Source organism: Camelus bactrianus, chromosome 16, assembly GCF_048773025.1.
Source record: "Camelus bactrianus isolate YW-2024 breed Bactrian camel chromosome 16, ASM4877302v1, whole genome shotgun sequence".
NCBI classification, from domain to species: domain Eukaryota; kingdom Metazoa; phylum Chordata; class Mammalia; order Artiodactyla; family Camelidae; genus Camelus; species Camelus bactrianus.
This window is the reverse complement of record NC_133554.1, coordinates 56,671,545-56,684,440: the sequence shown is the minus strand read 5'-3', so window position 1 is coordinate 56,684,440 and position 12,896 is coordinate 56,671,545. Positions and strand designations below refer to the sequence as shown.

Here is a 12,896-nt window from a genome sequence, read left to right as displayed (position 1 = left end):
TACTGAGTCTGCGAAGCAGTCCAGGTGGGTGAAACAAAACTTAGGCGTCTTTAGAGTAGGTGTGGTATATAAAGTCATAGCACTGGATGAGGTCACTAAAGGTGTGAGTGTAGACAGAAAAGAGAAAGTTCACACAAGTGAAGTTAGAGTTGGTTTCATGAATGAGACTGGTGTTCAGTTAGGTATGTTAGGATATTGAGAATCTCATCTGTCAAGGACAGAAGCTAATTCAAGCTCTCTATAAGCCATGAGTGTGACACAAATGTTATCACATGGTAACGTGTTCTACCTGTGACTAATGGCAGCGTTAATGATGACAAGATAATGATATTAAGAGACCCAGGTCTCCAGATGAATAGACATTTTATAACATGGATCTATTAATGCCAGGCTTACAGCATATATGTTTACTAAAATTATGACATCCTTAAATTGTCCATGTTACTGAAACAAGACCCTTACCCCACGTACCTATTTTTTCTTTGCCCTATGCCTCTCCACCATTCTCAGTCATTTAATATCTATCTCCTCTGAAAACTGTGACATCAAAGAAGCAAAATTGTTATCCTCCAACCAGAGAGCGAAATAATGAAAACAAAAGATAATATGCTTATTCCAAGGTCTGAATGTCTTCACCTTATAAGTCAGTTCGGGTTTACAACACTCCACTCCTTCAAACTTTCTGTCATGAAGAACCGGAAGAAAGATACAACACAGAAGAAAAATGGGTCAAGTGAGAAGCTGCTTTCCTACTGAGATCTGAGACTGAACAGGAAGTAGCAGGGAGCAGCTCAATTAGATGAAGACAGACAGTTATCATGCACTGCTCACATAAGTCACAGGCAGCTTCCTTCCAACTACCCACTAATAACTACAGCACTCTAGTTCCAAGGTGACACCGATTTGCATAGAAGCATCTTCCCACTTTTTACAATTTGGATCAAAAGTAGAATCCCTTTAAATAGGCTTAAAAATTTCAGTAATGTTTATTTTCAAAAAATGCTTTAAGAAAAACCTGCTGCTGTGACAGAAAAAAAAAAGTAATCCACGAGATTTCATGAGACCTCTGTTTGTCTCATAGACACGCCCCTCCTCAGCTGCATTCTAGATGCCAGAGTTGGAAATCAGGGAGAAAAGAGAATTTATCATCAGGGTTTTCAAGTAGAACTAACATTTCTTATAAACACATCAAAGTTGGTTTCTCTCAATATATTTTTAGAGCCCAAAATGATACTATTTGGGGCTATGAACCCACTGAACACAGGTTATTTATATACCATATGATTAAAAAATTTTATTAAAATAGGCCAAATGCCACAGATCAAATTTGGGGCCCCAAAGATCTCTTAGATCTTTAAAGATAATAAAAAACCACTCTGTCCAGCAGTGAGGTGGAGCAGCAGAGCAGTCAGACGCACGGCCACGGCAGTCCTGCAGACCTGACTTCCCCGAGGTGCCTCCACGTCCTCATCTACTGATGAGAATAAATGAGGTAATACATCAAGTGCCTTGTATTTGGCACACACCAAGCACTCAAAAAACTACAGCTATTAGGCCCTTTGGAATCCCTTCTCCAGTTGTGAATTGCATGGTCAGAGCCTCAAAATAGAATAGGCCTTTCCTCCCATCTCTGAAGTGCAAAGTTTCAGGAGGGAAAATGTAAAAAATATTAAAAACATGAAAAGAGCACATGAAAAAAGGGAGAAAAGGTCATGGGAAAGATAAATAAAAGGCAAAAAGACTTCTGAGTAATCTTAAAGGCTGAATTCTGAAATCAATGTCTGCTACTTTGAGATCAGCTGGACGCTCACAAGTTAAAGAGAAAAACCCACTTTCTTAAGCCGTGGATCTATATAATCAAAATTCTGCCATCAAAGGTTAAACAGGCATGCATGTAAGCTAATTAAATAACCACATCTAACAATTGTGCTAAAGGAGTACTTAAATTGAGTTAACATAAAATTGGTCTCAAGAAAAAGAATTTCGACAACATCCTTTTAAAATTCAATCTGATTTCCAGAGTCCCCCCTAGAGGAGACTAGAATAACAAGCTTAGTATATGCTAACCAGACACTGTGGACTGGCCAGAACTATCCTGTTAGTTATGTAACACTAAATTTTTCCAATGGCTAGTATCTGAAGATAGTCGCCTGATCTTTGAAAGACAAACCAGGAACTAGACCTAAAATTCGAATTCCATAAGAAATATCACGTATTATTTCTTTACAATTTGGTTGGGGGCACTCACTGGCAGTGCCCAGAGGCCTCAGGGAAAGGGAACTGCCCATTCCCACAGGCAGATGACATGGCGCAGGGCATCCCACTGGGGACTGTCAGGATGACTCATCCCCAAGACTGTCCTCACACCTTCAGGTGCATCCCATCTGACTAGTTGGAAATATGGTGGGTCATGATCCTAAGAAGAGTACAACACAGGGGGAAAGTAGTCACCATCCATCTCTCCCCGCCCCCTTCCTACCATGTGTGTAAGCAACATCTCTGCAGAAGCAGATGACTCAAAATCAAACTGAAAAATTTTACCTGAGCATCTCCAAAATGCTGTAGGTATTACGAAGACAAACATGTTATTATCCCTGCTATCAAGGAACTCAGAGTCTAATAGGGAAATGATGATGCTGATGGTTTTTCTGCAAAGCACTAAGGCGGTTCAGTCTAAAATGAAATGGGCGAAGAAATAGTGCTCATCAATTAAATACAAAACCATAGTACGTGCAAGGGTACAGCAGGGGCTAATGTTCTTATTCATCACTTGACGGTGGTAAATAAAATTTTTGTCTGTTTTAAAGCTTCCCCACCCCACTCTAGGGAGGTAAAAAAAGAAAAAAGTTTATTTTGGTGTTTCAATTTTTTTCTTTGTTAAAAAGGAATCTATTATCACTTAGTTTAAGGAATCTATCATATTTATCTAACCTCTAAAAAGTGCTAGTAACATCAACACAGCCACCATGAAAACGAGTATACTATTTGTTATAATCTGATCTTACATTTTCTGAAAATACTGAAGATTTGTTTTCTCTCTTTTCTGTCAGTGTTCCATATCCATGAAGTTTACAATGTATCTGAGACTGCTACATAATTCTGAGTTAAGATTTCTTTATGGGGATGGCACTCAGGAAGTTCGCTGCCGTTGAGAGTACTCACCATAATTAGCAGCAGAACCCTGTCATTACATGGCCCTTTACGTACCAGGATTCATGCTGTGAGTCAAATCTCTATCCCAGAACCTCAAACAACAAACTCTCCTAAAACTACTATCTTATGTGTCCTCTTTCCCAAAACAGCATTGTAAAAGGATGCACAGTATGTATTTAATCACATATTTTAACATTAGCTTCTCTACTTACTTAATTTAAAGCCTCTCTAGGACATCCCAGGAAGAGCAGCAAGCCCCGTACAGCTGACCTCTCAGAACTCTTTCCTTCCAACAGCCCACACCAATCACTCTGAGCTGTTTTTTCCCGCTGATCCTTCTGAACACCCTTTCAGTTCCACCCTGCCATAGTGCTTGTCCGAGCTAGCATCACCTTGCACCAACAACCACAACAGCCATGGTTTCCCCCTCCAACCATCCGCTGTATGTCAGCTCAACGAAAGTTTCTAATCACATGATAGACATGTCACGTCTATCAATAACCATCAAAATTTCCTAACCAGCCAAAGAATGGAGATGCTTTCCACATAGTCCCTTCTAAACCTGACTGCTGACACGAAGCCTCCACTTACAGCTAGGTCTCAGTGCTCAGTCAATAAACGGAGTCCTAGCTGCTATGGGTAGGCACTTTCCAAAATGCTCCCCACACATCGTTTGCCCATTTGTCTCCTTGCTGAATACCTTTCTATCCAGCCAAATTCTATCCACCTTCCAGGACCCCTTTCAAGTGATGCCTTGCCTGACCACTGTGACCCGTGGATCCTCTCCCTCCTCTGAATGACTGGGCACTTTCTCCTTCCGCAGTCCCAAAGCCCATTCCATTGAAAGGTGGTATTGAAGGGAAAACATTGTTCAGTGGCCACGTAAGTCTGGAAGAGACTGGGCTAGTGAAGGTACAGTTTCCTTTTGCTGCTGGACTTCTCCAAGCACCCAGTGTGTTAATATGCATCTTCCAGAGGGGAGATACGGTATACAGCTATATAATTATACACCACCACGGATTTTTGTTAACTTAAGGAAGCTTCGCAACATTTAATTGCTATCTCAGTTTTTCTGTTTGTTTGTTTTCACTTGTTTGGTGCCTGTCTCCCTCACTAGTAGGACAGAGCAAGGAGGGCAGGGAGATGTCAACCTTCACTGTGGCCACTGAGCAAAGAAACCATTCAGTTTCTGTGGCATAAAGGAAGGAACATGTGACCAGGCTTGGGCTTTAGAAAGCGGCCCGGGGGATGCTAAAGCCCGCAGACCCTGGCATCAGAGGCCTGACACCTCATTAAGGCTCTGACTTTGGGCATATTATTCAACTTCCATCAGCCTCAGTTTCCCAATCTAGAAAACAAACACAGGAACAGTAAAGCTGCCAATGAGAAATGGGTAACACACACACACAGTGCCCAGAGAGCATTCAGTTATTAGCAGATGGGTGAGCAGGGCAGAGGCCAAAGGAAGAGAGACTAATTAGAAAGCTATTCAGATAATCCAAGCTGCCCGTCCACGTGTGCGGGCTCTGAAGCGGGCTGAGCGTACTTTCTGGCTTTACCTCCTACGGGCTGTAGGCCTTGCAGAAATTACTCCCCTGTCTGTCCTCGCTCTCCTCCTCTGCAAAATGGAAAGAACAGGAGCAGCCGTTTTCTGGGAGCACCGTGAGGACGAGGGAAGACAGCCGCGCTCCCGTCCCCGGCGCCCTGTCACAAAGTACATCTCAAATGTTCGTGGTACCTGCTAGAAGATTATTTCTGAATTGAGATCTGGCTACCTGAGAAGATGCTCTCTCAGCCCCTCCCCACCTCTCCAGCGTCCTCAGCGACTCAAAGGCACCTGTTCCACACAGCCGTCGCCTCCTTCCCGCACCTCCCCAACCTCGCGTCAAACCGCAGCTCCTGAAGAACAAACCCTGTGACTGTGAGTTCCCTTCCGACTCACCTTCTCCCCTCCACATCTCACATAGTACAAGAAGACGTACTGCAACCCAGGGAGTAATTGCACACACACTCGCACGCGCACACACCGCTCCCGCGTGAACACCTCCCCACAGCCGAGCGGCTGCGAAGGCGGGGCGCGCGCAGCCTGGGCTGCCGCTCCCCAGCCTCGGCCCTGAACCTTACCTCCGGGCTGCTGTCCTAACTTAGGTTTTCCTGGTTGCCATCTTAATTATTCATTTATCAGAAGAAAAATTAAAAAGAAATTCACTTTGGAAAACAAATATATTTACGTATATGTGTGACTGAAACATGATGCTGTGCACCAGGAACTGACACAACCTTGTAAACTGACTAGACTTCAATTAAAAAAAATTTTTTAAATAAATAAATAAAAGTAAGGGATAACTTTCCCCCAATCTCTTTAAAAAAAAAAAAAAGAAAGAAAGAAAAGAAAAATTAACTTTGGGAATAAAAAGTAAACAATATCTTTGCCAGGATAAACCCAAGCAACTGATTTTACCTGTGAGAAATCTTATTTTTATAAGCTTAGAGTGTACACATGAAACGAACCCAACAACACACACGTTCCCAACAACCGCTGTGGCACTAACTGTGTCCGGCCCGAGCCCGTCTGCCGCTCAGTGAGGCGCTCGGCCACAGACAGGGGTTCTCCCGCTGCTGAGAACAGTCAGTCTTGATACTGCAGGTTTGCAGTTCAGGTCTTCAGAGGAAGGTCATTATGAAATAATAGAGTATTAATTTCTAAACCACTCGAAAGAAGGAAAAGAGAGAAGGTCTTTAGACTGAAGAGCTGTTCGGGAATCTGTATTCTAGAGGGTCACAGGGGATCATCTGGGTTTATACAAATAGACGACGTTCACAGAAAATGCCACAACCTTACAACAAAGGTGAGCTCACACATCTGCACACTTTGTCATCTTCATATGTTTGTAATTTTTGTGTCAAAAAAGGTTTATGAGAAAGTAGAATGGGATGCGAGCGACCTGGGACCAATCCACCCCACAGAGTCCCTTCTCTGGAAGACAGATTCCACAGGACCCGTTCCTCTGTCCCATGTGTCTTTGGCAGGTCATCCCCCAACAGGAAAGAAGTGTTGTGACAAAGGGGCAAACGAGGAGAGTGAGACTCTGGGACCGACACCTCGCTGCTCCTTATTTCCCACAACAAATACTCCAATCCACTGGCCCAGAGGGGACAGATTTCAGAAGTTACACTCTTGCCCACCCTTAACCATGAGTACATCTTAGAACACTGAAGTCCCAGTGCAGAGCTGGAGCTCAGAGAGCTACGCAGAATATTAAGAGTTCAAACAGCAGTGCGCGCTGCTTTCCCAAGGCCATTCCCTCTGCTGTGGTTTGCAGCCGCGGAGGGCTCGGGGGGGTGCGAGCAACTCTCTGTGCTGCAGCAGTGATGTTTTATGGCTGGATGCCCAGATTGTCTAGCTCTGCACACAGCTCGAGAGCCTTTTGAGGGCTACGGAGGAAGAATGCATTCTTAACAAACAGCTCTCCATCCCTGCAAGAGCTTCTTCATTCTCTGAAAGCATCTGGGGCCAAGAAAAGAACTCATTTTTAGTAAAACTCCAAAAATGGTACAAAGGGTATAAATTTTCATCGTGTTTTTAACACGCCAATCTTTGTCACATTCCAGTTGGAGAATTCAAAAATACATGTTTACTTTTTGTTAAATAAATTACAGTTCAAATACATAATATGAACAACAGCAAAGTTACAGGAGTATTTTAATCAAGTTATTCAAACGAGTTCACTGGGCAAGGATTACACATGTTTTTGGTTTCAATGTCAAACACACAATCTCTACACAAGGTTATATAGTTATTTCTGACTATAATTAACCTTCATATTTTTAAGTAATTATATTCCTAAAAGGTTGTGTATAAGATGAATGTTTATAATCGAGAACATCTTAAAGAAAACTTACTGCATATTATTTTGCAAAGTAAAGAATGCTCTCTGCATGACTGCACAACTATTTAAAAGCTAAGTGTAAAAATTTAGATAGTCATGATTAGACCAGCTTAAACCAAGAAAATCCGTAAAACGTCCTTTAAAAAAAAAAAAAGCCAGTTCTCATTTGATATTCTGCTCTCTCTACTCAAATCTATGACATCCTCAAACATAATTATTAAGATGTTCACTGTCTTAATTAAGCAAATAGAATTCAGTCACCTTCACTGTGAAACCAGTTATCATACAAAATAGACCACGGCACCAACATTCTCAAAAGATTTCCTTACAGCTCACCTAAAACATCAGAAGACCCTCTGAAATAAAGCTGGAAAAAAGGTAAAAACCCATTTGACTGTCTCAAAATCAGGAGTAAGAAGCCAAAACAATTTCAGTCAAAGGAAAAGAAAAAACAAATAAAACCAAAGTTATACCTGGTTCTTCCCCACTTACTTAGAAACTTCCAGGCACTGCCAGCTCAGGGCTCCACCTCCTGCTCCCTCAACCTACCCTGGCCCCTGGCCTTTTCTAGATCTGCCCTCCTCACCTCTCTGTTTCTCATGCTTTCCACACAGGCTAAGTAATCTTTGCCTGCTCCATCCCCAAATCTTAATTAACTCATATGCTATTCTGATACATGGAACAACCTCAGATTTCACAGCTAATGTTTTCTTTCTTATAAAGTCTTCTCAGATATCACCTTTACCCAATAAACCCTGGCTGGCAGGTAAATATCATCTCAAACCTAAGCATGCTATCTCATGGATCTACTTCCTACTGGAGAAGGCCAAAACAAACCAACAAAAACCCATCAACAGTCTTCAAAATGGTTCTTAAGCCTTACGATGTTAAGTTGATACATAAGTTATACGATGTCAAAGACATCCTATATGCGCAAGTCAAATAACAGGTAAACAGACCATCACTAGTATTTTTCTTTAATTTAAAATTATCATCCCTTTCTTGAGTCAAGCAAGAATAAGTTTACATTCAGGACCTCACTGCCCTCACTTGGAGTTGGGGAAGTAATGGAAACAACCTCAGCCAGTACTGTAGGAATTTTATCTTCCATTTCTTCCCAACTGAAAGCCCTCTGCACTAAGGAAAAAGGCTGCCCCCCGCCCCCTCCAGCCCTGACCTCCTCCTCCTCCAGCTGGGTTTTGGAAGTGAGCCAGATGACAGCATTTGGAAAAGCACAAATTTATCTCAGGAAAGCTGGGTGTTTAACAAAAAGGTGGTGGTGGTGAGAAATACTGTAATTTAAAGTTTCCTGTGTTCCCCCCATGGTTTAGTTATATTTTAATCATTGAGAGTCAAATGAAACAGTTCGCCCCACTTTCCCTCATAACCAGCATTCTAAGGTAACTATTTGTTGCAAAATTCCTGAACAACTAAGTATAAACATAAACCTGTTACAAAATAATCTTTGTCAAAGTGTTAAAACATATGCCACTTGAAAAAGAACAACAATAAACACTGAGGAGGAAAACCAAAAATCAACATTTACGTCTACCCCAGATTACTACTGAAATATTTAAACGCCAGAATCCAAAATGAAGTAGTTAGGATTAAGTCTTATGACAGCCTCAGTGTCAATCTTATTTAATTTCATACCTTAATAGTAAACCAGAGGTAGCAGACAATAAGGTCTTTGATTTGGACAAATATTAAAGACTTAGAATCAGGCTTTTAAAACTATATCCACATAATAAAACCAAGTCTGACTATGTGTGTATGTGCATGTGTAAAACTTAACCAATACTTTTACATTACTATTTTCTGAAGAGCCATCAATGTCTCACGACCCAAAGTGTGAAAGAAAAACAGATTCTATGAACCTCTATTCTTATGAAATTACAAATATAAAAAACTTTCAATGTAGGTAAACTAACAACTATTCAGACCATTATTATCTTCTGTAAACACCAACAATAAAAATTAATTTGGTTAATATTACTGGGCTAGTCGGTTTTAAAATCTCACTTTGCATCATTTCCCCCAACAAAGCATCCCAGAAGTGTCACACTGAAAGGTGTTCAAAGACCTCCCTCACCTCTGTGGTTCTGAAATAAGGTAAATTTCTTCAAGGTGCCCTCTGCCAATGAGTCCATCTGGCCTGGGGCTAAGTTTTATCCTTTATTCTTTCACATAGTATTGAGGGAAGTCTGGAAACTATGCGTGTAATTGTCAGCACTCCTCACATATTTCAAACTGGCCACCACTGTCCTTTAAGCTCACTCAAGCCACATTTCCAGTGTCTCAACTCATCCCCCTAGTTACTCAATTCTAAATGTAGGAAATCACTTGCATAAAATAAGCCTCCTGAGGGGTCAAATTACATTCCGAAACGTAGCTGCCTCTCCTCAGTGATCGCCATAAACTGACCGACCACCTACACCGACCGCAGCACATCAACGTGAACACCGGATACGGGAGAAAACCCGAACCTCAGCAACACAATGGATTAAACCAGTCAGACGCCGCCAACTTGCAACTCCTTAAAGACGCTTAAGTTGGACCTCAACAGAGCACCATTTTGAGTTCAGGATCTGCAGTTCATGCCGAGACAAAACCGAGCAGACCACTCAAATGGAGGTTCAACCTGACAGAGGCAAAGGTACCAGACAGTTCCACTCATTTTGCACAGAATCACTGTGACTGCCGAGTGCCTTATACCGCAAGAGGTGCAGCCGGGATCTGCGACTCCTCCTCCCCCGCCCCGCACCGTCGAGGCAGCGCGCCTGCATCTTCGGTGAGATTCCCAAAGCTCTGTGTAACCTGCGAGCGGATGGTTCTCCACCGGCTTAACGCGCAGGGAACCCCTGCATTCGCATCTGCACATTTTAACAGGCACGAATCCATCAATTAATCTCATCCACGAGGCAAAGGTGCAGACGAGGCGTCGCTGGAGCAGAGGTGGCCCCGGGGCGCTCGGGGTCCGAGAGCCGGGCAGCTGCGGTTCGGCTCCCTCGCCTCGTGCGCGTCGCCCCGCAGACTGCAGCGCAGCGAGCAGCCCACCTGATTCAGACCCGCAGGAGGCCGAGGGGCCCCTCCACGCTCGCGAAAGCACGCTCGCGTCTGCGCTCCCCCAAACAACGGCGCGGGAGGCCCCATACCGAAAACCCTTGGGCTCGTGCATGCCATCAGAAATGCAAAACCCGGGGGTGACTACTCGGGGACGACCAATCCCACCAACTGCATCAGTTTAAACACACACCACACACGCAATCGCCGTGTGGCCGCACCGCCCGTTCGGATCACGCCCGGCACCGCGAACCTCTCTCCCCGCGCGCGCACGCACCCGGTCCCGCGCCGCGGGCAGCTGCTCCCGCCGCCCCGCGCCGCGCACCCTTCCCGCCGGGACCCGCGACCCCTCGCGCTCCGGGCCCGGACGAACAAAGGCGACGCCGCCAGCTCTGCCAGCTGCGGCGGCTCGGAGGCCGGGCCCGCGCTCACCTGGGCTCCGTCCCCGGCGGCGGCGGCGGCGGCGGCTCCTCGGCGGGGCTCCGGAGGCGCGGGCCTGGGGGCTGCGGCGACGACGACTCGGGCGGCCGCCCCGGGGCCTGCGGGGCGCTCGGGCGGCGGGGGCCCGCTCAGCGCCGGCGCCGCGGGCTCACGTCCCGAAGCGGGCGGCGGCGGGGGCGGCGCGGGCGGGTGGGCGGCGGCGCGTCCCGGTGGGTCCAGGTCCGGCCCCGGCGACGCCGCGACGCGACCTCCTCCTCGCGCCCGCTGGCGGGACGGCGGCTCCGGCGCGGCCCCGGATCCGAGGCGGCGGCGGCGGCGCTCGGCGCTCTGCCGGCTCCGCTCCCTCCGCCTCCGGCTCGGGTGGGCCCGCGGCGGCGGCGGCAGGAGCGCGGCGAGCGCGGGGACGGCCCTGTCAGGGGCGGTGGGGACGGCCGGGGCGGCGCTCAGGAATGCGGGGCGGCGGGGCCGGCGGCGGCGGCTGCGGCTCCCGGGGCCGTCGTGCTGAGGTGCGGAGCTGCCACCGCGGCCATCTTGTTGCTCTAACTGACAAGAACCCCCCTCCCCCCGCTCCAGCCAGACGGGGCGCTCGCGCCCCCTTCCCCGCCCCGCGTTGGCCTCCAACAGGAAGTCGTCCCGGCCCCTGGCACGTGACTCCACTGTATCTGCATACCGGAGGGCCAACTGACCAATCGGCGCTCTGAACCCGAGCTCCGCCCCCACGCGCCCCTCCCCGGCCCATTGGCTAGCACCAGTCAGGCCACGCCCCCTCGATCCCCCTTAATACCCGCCCGCACTGTGGTTCCCCAGACCGCGCGGGGAGCGCGCCAGGGCGCTGGCGGTTACGCGCTCCGCCTGCCCGAGCGGGTGCGAGTCCCGAGGGCTCGAGCTCCGCCTGGGGTGCGTGAAAACCCGCGCGGCGTCCTCGTCGTCTTAGGTGTTGCGGCTCCGCGTTAGCGCGCTCAACGGCGGGACGAAGACCCGGCCCTGCGCGTCTGCTCGATTTCTCCGGCCGGAGCTCCGCGGCTCCCAAGCCAGGGTTTTGAGCGGTATTTTCACCCGGCGGCGCTGGCCTTCTGTGCGCCGGAGTCCAGCGCCCGCAGTGGCGCGCGTCCGGCCCGTGCCGTGCACACGCCCTGCACCTCCCCACCGTGCACACACACGTACACGCGCCGGCCCGGGCCCGGGAGCATCCTGCTCGCCGCGCGCCTCCCAGCCAGCCCCTGCGCGCAGCCGCTCCCCGGGGAGCGCCCTGCTGCGAGCCTAACAAGCCTCGCTGCGAAACAGCTCCCGGGAGACGACCCTTTCCCCGGAGCGCGAGCACCCCGCCCCCACCGCGCAAACGGCTGCCGGGCCGAACCCGGGCGCTCCAGATCCCACACTCCACGGTTCCTTTCTGGCGTTCGGCACCCGGTAGCGGTCCTCCATTCCGCCGCTCCTCTTCGATGTACGCTAGTCGTTAACTGTAGGTAAGGTCAGGAGCGATGTGCAACTTAAACGTTCCCTTTTAACTCTCGGTTCAAGTCACGAGAAGATATTGAAACCAAGACTTCACTCCATTTTCACGAAGCGTAGTGGAAGCCGGCCAGCTTTCCCCTTCGTGCGGTGGAGGCTCCGCGGTGCTACTTGAAAGCTGTTCGTGTTGGAGGAGGCCATTCCCTGTCTACGTGTCCCCATCTTGAAGAGCAGATAATGACACGCTACTTTCACAGTGTAATTTTGTTACCGCAAGTGTCCTGCTTTGAAACGTCTGTGGATGAAAGGGACACAACAGACTCCCCGCTCTCGTTTCCCTTCAGGGTCCCTTGAGCTCTGCGCATTCCTTTCTTCTTACTGCCATATTTTAAGCCCTCCGGTAGTCAGATTCAGAAACCCCGGTCTAAAATCATCTTCAAACGTCTGTCTGTGTTGGGCATTTCCCTTCTTAAAAACCTACATACTTAGAAGGATCTGAAGTCAAACGGACCTGAGAGAGGCTTCTGCGTTTTCCATTCAACTTTTATTTACATTAATTTAATTCTTGACTGCGGAGAAACCTGTTTCCTTTGTATTTCTCAAAGATAAAGATATTGTCACCTGCTCCAGGAGGGACTGCAAAATAAAATATGCAGCATCCACTAAATAGATTGCTTAATCAATGAGGAATTCAGGTACCTACCTGGGTAGGCCCATTATTGTAATAAGCAGAATTTCACTGTTTGGAAAATTGAACCCAAATTACATTATTTAATATTTGTCCTTGGTTTTGAATTTGTGACTGTAACCTCTCCACTATTCTCCATCTTGTTCTCTTTACTGACCCCTCCCTCAGCTTAAAGCAGGCAAAATAATTGTCCTCTCCTGTTATCTTAG

General features: G+C 47.5%; 1 protein-coding gene across 4 annotated transcripts in view; it reads right to left on the bottom strand.

Annotated features, from left to right (window-relative positions):
* TNRC6C (trinucleotide repeat containing adaptor 6C) overlaps positions 1–11,140 on the bottom strand; it is a 114,370-nt gene extending 103,230 nt beyond the window's left edge. For 2 of the 4 annotated variants that reach the window (XM_074343777.1, XM_074343779.1), the window contains exon 1: positions 10,539–11,140. The gene's annotated coding sequence lies outside the window, so the exon portion shown is untranslated. The remainder of the gene's footprint in view (positions 1–10,538) is intronic. The other 2 variants (XM_074343781.1, XM_074343778.1) reach the window with 2 other exon arrangements.
* Between the last annotated feature and the right edge of the window lie 1,756 nt (positions 11,141–12,896).